Source organism: Eriocheir sinensis, chromosome 46 (genome assembly GCF_024679095.1).
Source record: "Eriocheir sinensis breed Jianghai 21 chromosome 46, ASM2467909v1, whole genome shotgun sequence".
NCBI lineage: Eukaryota > Metazoa > Arthropoda > Malacostraca > Decapoda > Varunidae > Eriocheir > Eriocheir sinensis.
In genome coordinates this window covers 13,146,343-13,158,842 of record NC_066554.1, presented here as the reverse complement: position 1 = coordinate 13,158,842, position 12,500 = coordinate 13,146,343, and the positions used below count along the sequence as shown (strand labels likewise).

The 12,500-nt window shown below is 42.4% G+C and overlaps 1 long non-coding RNA gene across 2 annotated transcripts; it reads left to right on the top strand.

Moving 5' to 3' along the window:
• Nucleotides 1-5,960: 5,960 nt before the first annotated feature.
• Nucleotides 5,961-11,707, top strand: LOC126981149 (uncharacterized). 2 transcript variants are annotated; one of them, XR_007733793.1, is made up of 3 exons: nt 5,961-6,111; nt 8,271-8,941; nt 10,111-11,707. It is a non-coding gene; the product is annotated as an uncharacterized LOC126981149 (long non-coding RNA). The 2 variants fall into 2 exon arrangements; XR_007733792.1 differs by having other exon boundaries at nt 8,271-9,471.
• The last annotated feature ends 793 nt before the right edge of the window (nt 11,708-12,500 follow it).

Sequence of the window (12,500 nt, the reverse complement as noted above, 5' to 3'; positions counted from 1 at the left end):
TGGCAACAAAGAGGGAGGTGGCGCCTCCTGACACCCCACCTGTGTGTGAAAATATTCTGCGAGTTCCTAATATATTTTAGTATTAGGGACTTGCAGAAGGGGACCAGATGCAATTCCAATTAAATTAAATAAATATTAATAAATAATGATAACTTAAATGCATTGTGGCATCTCATTGTCTAGATTTCATGCCGCAATATGCACGAAAAACACTTCTCAACAATAAAAGCCGTTTTTCTCGAAACGCAAATTATTGCACTTTGAGCGATAATATTGACATAACTGTTCAAGCAATCAAAATTTGGAAGATATGTCAGGATAGAGGAATGACAGGAAAACTTTTGCAATGTGCAACATATGGGAAAATGTCTTGCATTTTTATACAGATTTTTTAAGTAAAAATATTGGTGAATTTCGAGAGAAAAAAAAGTCATTTAGGATGAGGCAAAATCTTTCCACTAATACTACATCATCTGCATAACCTAGGCAAAGCAATACAACTTCTGATGTGTGGGGCTTTATTATTTGTGCCTATATCCACATATACACATGGAGGAGGGGGAATGATTATGAGCAGAAAGGACTGATTGATTATGTGGCAGTAGATGGAAGACTGAGAAAGGATATTTGTGACGCGAAAGTAGTAAGCGGGATGTCCGATGGCTCTGACCATCTTGCAAAAGTGGGTGTTTGGAAAGAAAGGTGAAGTAAAAAAGGAAATACTGAAGATAGAAAAGTTACAGGAAAAATAAATAAAAGATGAGTATAACGTGAAATGGCAGATGCCTTAAGTGAAAAATGGGAAAGTGTGAAAGATAGTACAGATATTGAAAAAGTTTTTGGAACAATTAAAGAAGTAGTGTTAACTACAACAAAAAAGTGGTAGGGATGAAAGTGGTGAGAGATGGAAAAACAAAAGGAAATTCATGGTGGACAGTAGAGATAAGGAGGATAGTAAAAGAGGAAAGGGAACTTTTTAAGAAAACTCAAGAAAGAAATGTCTGAACAAGTAAAAAGGGAAAGGAAAAAGAAATATAGAGAATGCAAAATGAAATTAAAACAAGCAATAAAAGAAAGTAAGAAGAGAGATAATTTAAATTAGTCCGCCTTTCTTCGTTTTCTCTAAATCCCTGTTTCTACATTCTCTAGTTTGGCTCCAAGCAACGTCACGCATAAACCACGCCTCGGCCGTGTCTCCTCCCACAAACCTGCGTGTGACTTGACTTGCTGTTTATAGACTTAGCCACACGAGAGGTTAGCCGGGATCTCATGGGTGGTTGTTTTTTTTTTCTTTTTTTTCACGTTCATGGTGCAGCAGCCTTGTCAAACTATCCCTAGGCTCATAAGACTACCCATGGCAATACTAAAACAGCCTCTACCAAAACCTTATCAAATGAGGGTGTGTAGGCGCCGAAATGATTGAGAATACGGGACTTAGATTTGAAACTAAAGCAGATGTGATATTTTACAGAGGAGAAACTTATACGTGTTTCCATTTAAAAGCGTGAAGGAGCTAGAGTGTTAAATGAGAGAGAGAGAGAGAGAGAGAGAGAGAGAGAGAGAGAGAGAGAGAGAGAGAGAGAGAGCAGACTGAAGAAACAACGAAAGATTTATGGGAAGGAAAAAGTCGGAAAGAAAGAAATACGATGATTAAGGAGAACAGAATAATCTCTCTCTCTCTCTCTCTCTCTCTCTCTCTCTCTCTCTCTCTCTCTCTCTCTCTCTCTCTCTCTCTCTCTCCCCCCCGTTTGATGTGTCTGTCAGTATATATCTTCAGTTTTCTCTTTTTATTTTTCACATCCCGCCGTTTGAAGCTTCCCAGTGTAACCTCTTCTTTCTTCGTGTCTTCTTTCTTTTCCTTCTTTCTGATCCGCTCTCTGAAGGCTTCCAGTAATCTCTTCTTTTTTTCTCTCAGGAGCTTTTCTCGCTCTTTGCTTTGAGGGATATGCGCGCTTGTACATCTAAGTTTTTACTCTTTCTGTGTGTGTGTGTGCGTGTGTGTGTGTGTGTGTGTGTGTGTGTGTGTGTGTGTGTGTGTGTAAAAATAGCTTTACGCTTGAGCCTAAAATATGTATGACATGCCACTCATCTCCTCCTCCTCCTCCTCCTATTTTTTCTTTACATTTTTCCCTTTCATCCTCTCCATGCTCTCCCAAACATTTTTTTTTTTCATTTTCTTATAAATATTTGGGGTTTTCATATAAAATAATCTCCTCCTCCTCCTCCTCCTCCTCCTCCTCCTCCTTCTCCTCTTTTTCTCGTCACTTTCTACCAACCTTCCTCTCCATTCTCGTCTCCCTATTTTACTTTTTTTTCGTTTTCCTCTAAAAATATTTGGGGGTTTCACATAAAATAATCTTCCCCTCCTCCTCCTCCTCCTCTTCACTTTATCCAGTCTTTTTTATTGCTCCTCCTCCTCTTCCTTTTACTCTTCTCTCCTTCCTCCTCCTGCTCATCCTTTTCCTCTTCTGTTCTTCCTCCTCCTCCTCTTCCTCACTTTAACCAGTCTTTCCACATTCCACACTCAGCATTCCTTTATACTCCTGTTCTTCGTTAATTTCCCTTTTCTTTCTTTCATTTTTCTCCTCTTCTCCGATCTCTCAATTTATCTCTAAATCATTCTTTTTTCTCTTTACAAGCACCGTTCCTCCATCCTCTCCTTTCCTTACCCTCCTCCTCCCAGCCTCCGAGACTCAGATATAGTTATGACCCTAACCGTTGATTCCTGGTGTGTTTTGGCAATGGTTAAGCGTCGATAACTGTCTCTGGCGCCCAATAACGAGACTCAGATATAGTTATCACCCAAACCGTTGATTCCTGGTGTGTTTTGGCAATGGTTAAGCGTCGATAACTGTCTCTGGCGCCCAATAACGAGACTCAGATATAGTTATGACCCTAACCGTTGATTCCTGGTGTGTTTTGGCAATGGTTAAGCGTCGAAAACTGTCTCTGGTGCCCGATAACGAGACTTAGATATAGTTATGACCCTAACCGTTGATTCCTGGTGTGTTTTGGCAATGGTTAAGCGTCGAAAACTGTCTCTGGTGCCCGATAACGAGACTCAGATATAGTTATGACCCTAACCGTTGATTCCTGGTGTGTTTTGGCAATGGTTAAGCGTCGAAAACTGTCTCTGGTGCCCGATAACGAGACTCAGATATAGTTATCACCATAGGTGGGCGCGATAACAGAAAACCTTATTCCCGATAACCGATAACTGATAATGGAAAACCTTATCGGTGATAACCGATATTCGTTAACTGGAGACACAAATATAGGCCATAACCGATAACCGATACCCGATATAAATCCACAATTCCGATACTAGCTAGCGATAAGTCCGATAGGCGAAAACGATACTATATTGATATTTCTAAAAAAAAACATAGATGAATTAAATTTTTCATTATCTGTATTTTAGAAAACTTACAAAACTTGAAAACCCACACGTTGACACGTACTTATGTGCGGTAATACTAAAAACGCCTGAACCTGTGTTGTGTTATTTGGCGTCCCCACCATCAAAAGCTGGCGCTTTTGTTTACAAACACTGGTCTCTCGTGAACTGTGCATGCTCAAACCAGCAAGCGTTGACCAGTACACTCTCATAAAGCTTTTTAACCGTAATCAAGAGATGCTGGAAGGCTGAATCAGTACCACTACCACCATCCCCGCTGTTTCTAGAACGACACTCTGTACGAGTTGTATTATATGTACATACAGAGTGTCGTTCTAGAAACAGCGAGGATGGTGGTAGTACATGTCTGATTCAGCCTTCCAGCAACTCAATGTGTTAAAAAGCTTTGTGAGACTGTACAGGGCTACGCTTACTGGTCTGAATATGCGCAATTCACGATCGAGAGACCTGAGTTTGTAAACAAAAACGGCAGCTTTTGACGATGGGACACCAAATAACACAACACCGAGTGGCTTCAATACCATAGCATGCTCACAAACGAATATGAAATATCAAATTTGAGGCAGTGAATAATCATTTTTTGGGCAAAGTTAAATGTTTTTTCTCTTTGATATATTGATTTTTGAGTCTAACATAAAAAATAACCTAGTGTTTTCATGTTGATGATCTAAATATACCGTTGATTCCTGGTGTGTTTTGGAAATGGTTAAGCGTCGAAAATGCACGAGGGCGAGATGATGAAGAATGTCGTACTCGGAGCATGGCATTTATCACTGTATAAATATCACCAGGAAACAGACATAATAAACCATTTTAACAATAACTACTGTGGCAGACTGAACGTTCCCCCCGACCTGTGTTTATATGCGCTACTCGGCCCACTCCAAAACACTGGAAAAATCGGTCCCCCCGAGCAACATTACCAGATTGTCGTACTGAGCCTTTTATGTTTGCCGATTTCCGACCCAATAATTAAACTGCTTTCATCACCCAAATAACTGCCTTCATATATGGATATCGTTTAAATGGTTAATTATTGGTGCTTGTTGGCAACAGTTATAGCCAGAAACCGGTAATTACGCGGCTTCGGAGTACGATAATCTGGCAACGGTGCCCTCGAGTCCCGAGCTCGCCTGCCTCACCTCAGCAGCCGCACCCTTTTTTTAGTATGGTATTTTACCTGTATACAATAGGTACAGGATGTAAGCCATGAAGTTGTGACCTCATCTTCCCAGCAGGAGCAGAAGGCTAGCAATCCCTCCTATATGTGTATGTGATCCTGCGGCAGTGAAAGGCCGACAGTCCCTCCTGAGTGTGTGTGTGTGTTTTGTCTTGCTACAAGATCAGAAACGGTTTGAGCCATGCCATGAAAGGAAGGAGCATGCCGTCCCAACCCCCAGACAGTACAGAGTGTGATTATACAACTAAGGATACATGGGTAATTATAAATAGCACCAGGAATAAAAAAAAACATTATATCCTTGCATGTATCTATATTATATTTGGAAAAATATGCTTGTTGTATGTATCCCTGATAATAAAATTTATCTACATGTGCTTAAATTTAAGTGAATGAAAGCATAAGAGTAAAGTGAATGGAAGCATAGTGAGTTCCTCCCTTCTCCCTTGTTGTTCACCTGCAACAATAAACTATCAATCAATCAATCATAATCAAGTACTGGCAGATCTTTCGTAATAAATCTGCAATCGCTCCTTCAGACCTATTTGTTGTAACTCCTGATCTACCCACTAGAGTCCACCAGTTCAAAATAGCCTCCCAGAATCCCTGGTCAGCCTTCAGTCTCTATCTATTTAAATCAGCACTAGCTCATCATATAGGGGTAAAGCTTTTAGAATATCACTACATGGACTATAGCTCTTTTAATATTATGAATTTTATTACGTTGATTGCGCATCTGCAGAGTGCTGGCTTCCTAGAGTCCCCGCCTCATCATGTGGATTTTGGGGTCGGGAAGCCTATCCTAACGTAACCTGGTGGGCGCCTCCCAAAACATACTAACCTAAGGGAGTTGTTACAGTCTTCATAATATTAATCTTGAGCATATAAAGGTATTTTTTAAAGGATTGGTGACCATAATTATTAATGTGGCAGCAGTCTCGCCTAGGAAATAACCCCAACAAGTGATACAGAAAGAAGGGAAACCAATTTACTGAAGGCTTTTAGTTGTACGTTTTGATACCGTTGATGAGGATTCAGGCCCCGGTCCGCCGCCGCAGCAGCGCTCCACAGGGCCGCTAACATCACAGTGGAAAATAACAGGCATGCAAATGACAGAATAAGGAGGGGGGACCGATGTCTCGTCGGGGGACCGATCAGTCTGCAGTAGATGCGGGCCAGCTGGTCCCCCCTTTAAATGGGGCGGGCCAACACGGGTCGGCGCATGCGCAGTAGAGGGGGGAACAGGGGGGAACGTTCAGTCCGCCACAACTACAAATAAATCTCGTTATTGTGGCCCAAGAAACAGTTTTTGGAATGGAAATTGGGGAATATGAAACTGAGTACGACAATCTGGCCCCGTTGTACAATAATCCCAGCCATCAGCTGTTGTTTGTTTACCTCGCGTGGGGGAAGGGTGCTCCGAGCCTCCCCTTGTTATCCACGTGTGCCCCTTGTTATCTTCGTGCTCCCCGCCTTGTAGCCGTACCGTGGCGGGGCGCGTGGGCGTTGACATGTAAGCCCTACTCTCCATGCCCTATGGGGGTCAGTGGACGGGGCAGGGAGTTTGGGTTATTTTGAGTTTACGTGGAAGGTCAAAGTGTGGGGTCAGGGTCACCGGGGAAGGCAGTGAGGTCAGGTCAGGGTCAGTCTGTACCGGCTGGGTTGCTGAAGTGCCAGTCCCTGAGGGGAAGGCCAGGGTGTTGTTCCCGCCGCCCCACAGCGTTGGTGCTGTATGAAGTGTTCAGTGTCCACACAACACACTGCCTTGACGCTGCAAGTAGAAGGGGGGTGAAGGCCCCTCATTAAGGCCAGGGTGTTGTTTCAGCACCCACAGCCTTGGTGAAGTGTTCAGTGTCCACACAACACACTGCCTTGACGCTGCAAGTAGAAGGGGGGTGAAGGCCCCTCATTAAGGCCAGGGTGTTGTTTCAGCACCCACAGCCTTGGTGAAGTGTTCAGTGTCCACACAACACACTGCCTTGACGCTGCAAGTAGAAGGGGGGTGAAGGCCCCTCATTAGGTATGTTAGGTTTGGATAGTTCAGGCTTATTGGGCAGGCAGCGCGGGCAGCAGAAATCTGAAGCACAGGACGGGACATGGAAGCAGCGGCACTTGCCGGTGTGGTGAGAAATACCTCCAGGCAGAAATATGTGGCTGTGCTGTCCACCACTGTTGTGGCAACACTGCTGTTTGGAAGCAGAGAATGAGCTCTCCAAGATTCAAGCTTTTTTCTGTAATAATTAGGACACCAGCAGGAAAGCCTAGCAAAATCAGCGGACAATTTACTTTTTCACCCAACCAACGATTTTCTGACGTGGTTCATGTTTTTCTGGTGATAGATGTAGTGAATTGCACAATTTTGTACCTCATTTCTGTCGCAAATGTCTACTTTTTGAGTTATGCCTCTTTTCAAGTTATGCCTATCCCCTGCCCTAAACGATCTTGGAGACCTGTGGGAACACGGGGTTTTTGGGTGGGGGAGTAGGAAATTGGCCAATTTGCATTTCAAATGAGGTCGAGAAATTAACAGAATCACATTAGAACACCAGTGAAAAGGCATAGCCTACATTTGTTTAGGTTGGAGCAGGGGGGTGTTTTTAGGAAGGTATCGAGCCTCCTTCTGAATGTATCTATAGTGCATTTTGTCATGTTCTCTTGGCGGGCAGCTGAAAAGCCTGGGACCAAAGTTGTTCGGCCTGGTTAGCCGTTGTGTCACCGAAGAGTTTTTCTGCAACATGTTCTGCCAAACCTGGGGTGACTCCTGATGGCCTCCTCTCCATGTGGGCAGGGTACTAATTTTCCTACTATCTTCCATATGATACAATATCTCTTTTGCCCTGTAAGGACAGGTGTGTTCATGTCACAAGGGTGTATTTTTCCGCGCCGGCCTCACGATTTCTTCCAAGTCGATGGGCGATGAGACTGCGAGCTCCGGGGTGAAGAAAGGGAAGAGCCTGCGCGGTAAAATACACCCTTGTGACATAAACACACCTGTCAAAACCCCGTCGTACGTGCTGGAAATGTTGTAATTACCACCACACCATGCCCTGAACGTGCACCACCCGCTAGGAGCCGCTATTCCTAAGATATACCAATACGTTTTTTCCCTGAAGGCTGTACAGGGACCTAGGGAAAATAGAGGGAGTTGAAGGTGGCAGAGCACTAAGATAGGTTAGAGCTGTGTGTAGTGCGAGCCTCCTCAGAGGGGCCGGTCTTAGACAGACTGGTCAAGGAGCGGCTTTCCCGTCTCGCTGGGCGCCGATTTAATCCCCGGGGCCGGCAGAACCTTTCCTTGTCTGGATTAATTTCTCGTGTGTTTAGTTACACACTGTGGGAGTGTAGAAAAGAGAACATTCAGGGAGCTTCATGTGGTCCACAACAGGGATGTCGTGTGCTGAAAAGTCGCTCATTTGGTGGTGGTACACAGAAAGTAACATTGCCTCCATATCATCATGTCTTGCACAGAGTCAGGCTCTCAAAAACAATAGGCAACCCCTTCCTCAACAATACACATTATTATTATTATTATTATTATTATTATTATTATTATTATTATTATTATTATTTCTACTACAATTTTTATTTCTTCATAGCTTATACTGGTATAGGAAATTACCTTTATCATATATGTTATTATTATTATTATTATTATTACTATTATTATTATTTCAGCCTGAAGATGTCAGGTCGCAACGCATTGGACCATCGGCGCACCTTCCAGAAAGCCAACCAGGTGGTGGAGTTGACCACACACCATTCCCAAGGCTCAACACCACCAGCGAGGACATCAACACCAGTCACCACCACCACCACCACCTTTCGCTCGTAACTGCTGCAACAAAAAACAGCAAGAACAACACCACCTTGAAATGCACCACCACTCAACACCATTCACCACCACCATTGAAGCCAGATCACACCACCACCACCAACACCAGGGTGCTCTATGAAGGGTTTAGTGTCCATGCCGTCAAGTCCATCTCCCTCAGTCTGTTCTGGGACCATTTTAGTGTCAGTTCTCTGTATCCTTTCCAACTCCAGCACTTCTTCCCGCAAGCTGTTCCATGTGTTAATACTTCTGTGTGAAAAACTTTACTTCTTCCAGTCACTCAATCAGGTTCCTTTATTAAGTTTCTTTCCGTGTCCTCTCAGCCCCTGCGTTTCTGATACTAAGAAGAGATCACCTCTGTCCACCTCATCAAACGGGGGGCTTCGCGATGCAGTGGTTAGCACACTCGGCTCATGGCCGAGAGAGTCCGGGTTCGATTCCTGGGCGGAGTGGAAAAATTTGGGCGGCTTTTCCGATACCCTACGTAGCCCCTGTCCACCCAGCAGTGTACCAGGTATTAATCGGGGGTTGTGTCCTGTCTCCTGGGATCTGTTCCCTTCTCCTAGAATTCCTTTCCCTGCTGTCTCTCTCCGGCATATGACCACAGATGTTGCACCCACTAAACCAAACTTTCCAACTTTTTCCTCATCAAACTTATTTACCAACCTGTACAGTGTGATCAGATCTCCTCTCTCCCTTCTTTGTTCCAGTGTCGTCAAGTCCACCTCCCTCAATCTGTCTTCATACGTCATATTCCAGAGTTCTGGGACCATTTTAGTTGCAATTCTCTGTCTTGAGTCCAACATAATCTGCCTTTGTGCAGTTTTCCTTTTTTCCTCATATGCCTCATCTTGGTATTCACATCCTTCCATAGTTTTCATCTGTCATAGTTGATGGCCACTCTCTCCTAAGGGGCACTCGTCACTGACTCCTTCATCTAACTCAACATTTTTTGTGAAAATTAGCTCAAGTCTTGATGGTTGGTCATCCCCTCTCAGCCTTGTTTCTCCTTTAACCCACTGCATCAACAGGTTATCACATCAGGTGTGTGTGTGTGTGTGTGTATTTACCTAGTTGTAGTTTTACAGGCCTGGGCTTTACGCTGGTGTGGTCCCATCTCTGTATCTACATTTATCCAACTTTTCCTTCAAGCTCTGCACACTCCTCGCCGATACTACATCCTCACTTAGTCTGTTCCAAACCTCTATACTTCTTTGCGGGAAGCTTTATGTCTTTCAAGCATCTTCCCTTCCTCAGCTTTTTACTGTGTCCTCTTGTGTTCCTGGTGGTAATTTCTTCTTTTAGTAGTAACTCTTCGTTGTCTACTTCCATTTTGCTCAATAATTTGTAGATTTGTATTAGGTCTCCCCTTTCTCTTCTTTGTTCTAGTGTTGGTAAGTCCAGTTCCTTTAGTCTCTCCTTGTATGTCAATCCCTGGAACCATTTTGGTTGCCATTTTTTGTATTCTTTCTAGTTTCTTTGTGTTTCTTCTTATGGGGAGACCACACTGCCTCTGCATATGTGTGTGTGTGTGTGTGTGTGTGTGTAAGATTGAGTGACTGATGAATGAATAACTGTGAGATTAAGTAAATAACTTACTGATGGAGTGGATGATTGACTTGGCAAGCTGTAGCTTTACTCTCAGCCATTTCAAGTTCCCGACTGATGTACTAATACCCTCAGATTGGCTACAGTGAAGGTCGTGGCAGCCAGTCAGAGAGTGTACTGAAACTCCTGCTGTGAGCTGCTACTGATGCCTGCGCCCTCACCACCCCTGTGAAGGATGCCCAGCTGACCCAACCCTCCACGGTGAGTCTGTCCCACTTAATGTTGCAAGAGTTATCCGGTATACCTTCACTCTCTCATGCTTTCCCTATGTCCTGTGCTATCCAACTTAATGATGTGAGAGTTAACTGGTGTTTTCACTATCATCTTTTTAGAGAGAGTGATTAAAAAAACTAATGCAAGAGTCACGGTGTTTTTTGTTCCTGTTGAATGCCTGGACCTATCAGCTGTCTTGTGCTGTCCAGCTTATTAATGCAAGAGTCATGGTGTTTTTTGTTCCTGTTGGGTGCCTGGACCTATCAGCTGTCTTGTGCTGTCCAGCTTATTAATGCAAGAGTCATGGTGTTTTTTGTTCCTGTTGAATGCCTGGACCTATCAGCTGTCTTGTGCTGTCCAGCTTATTAATGCAAGAGTCATGGTGTTTTTTGTTCCTGTTGGGTGCCTGGACCTATCAGCTGTCTTGTGCTGTCCAACTAATTAATGCAAGAGTCATGGTGTCTTCATCATCATCATCATCATCATTTCCTGGCCGCCTGCTCCTAGGAGCTCCCACCAGGGGATGGCCACGGCAGAAGAGCTTCCAACTTTCTCTATCCAGACACTCCCTCCTTGCCTGCTCAAAGATCTTTCCCCCCTCTCCCTAACATACTCTTGCACCCTATCCCTCCATTTCACTGGAGGTCCAACATTCCCTCCCTCTGTCTCACTCACACACACGCTTCTGGTCATCTTACTCTTCTCCATTTGCTCCATGTGGCCAAACCACTTTAAAGTCTGTCGCTTCACTTCTTCCACCACTCCACACTTCTTCCCTTCACCCCTGTGACACATTCCAAAACACACTTTCATTACTCATTCCATCCATTCTTCTCACACCACAAGCACTCCTCAAATAACTCATTTCCACTGCCTGCACTCCAGACCTTCTTTCCAGGCCCATATGTGAGGGTTGGTACTATTATTGTATTTCTCAAATCCCTCTTTACCTCCATGCTCACACTTCTGCCATTCGTCCCAAAGACCCTGCCACCCTTCTTCCTTGCAATGCCCTTTCTCTTATCTCTCCCTCCATGCTTACACATAACTGATCCAAGCTACTCAAACTCATTGACCTCCTCCATTTCTTCGCCATTCAAAATTATTTTGCATTCTTTTTCACATTCAATTCCCACTCTCTATGGGCATACAAAATCTACAACCTCACTTCTCACAAACCATCACTTTACTTTTGTTGACATTTATTTTCAGCTTTTTCCTGTTACAGACACTATCAAAAACACTGACCATTTTTGTAGGTCACTTTCATTTTCAGCAATGAGCACCGTGTCATCAGCAAACAGTATTGAATTCATATACCCACTTCCTTCCCTCATCGAACAGTCTTACTCCAACTTTGCCCTTCATTTCTCTAATGACACCATCCATATAAATATTGAATAACCATGGTGACATGATGCACCCTTGTCTTAAGCCCACTTTTATCTCAAAAAGTTCACTTGTTACATATATATATATACATATATATATATATATATATATATCTATATATATATATATATATATATATATATATATATATATATATATATGTAGATATATATATATATATATATATATATATATATATATATATATATATATATATATATATATATATATATATATATATATATATATATATATATATATATATATATATATATATATATATATATATATATATATATATATATATATATATATATATATATATATATATATAGATATATATATATATATATATATATATATATATATATATATATATATATATATATATATATATATATATATATATATATATATATATATATATATATATATATGTATATATAAAAGTGAAAGTGTCATAGGCCTCTCTCACGCGCTCACAGACGGGTGATGTTAAGAGGAGTAAATTGTTTATCAAAATGCTGCAACATTAGTCAACTTCCCCCGGAGAGTGTTAAAAAACTCCTTCCCATCCTGCTGTCCTCTGAGAGTGGTGACAGATCTCTGGTCCCTCCAGCAAGGGTGACAGACATAATCGAGCATTGAGTATAGTGGTCTTGTTTAGATTATAAGAGTATATATCCAGTGTATATGTGATAAGAAATAGTTAGCATTGTAACTAGTATTGAAGTAGGACGATACGCATCCCTTAACAGGCAGTGAGCGAGGCCTGACAACCCGCTGGGTCTTATTGAAGTGTTTTTATATTATTCCTCCTTCAAATACTCTTGAAGTACCAGAATATTAAATCAGTTTTT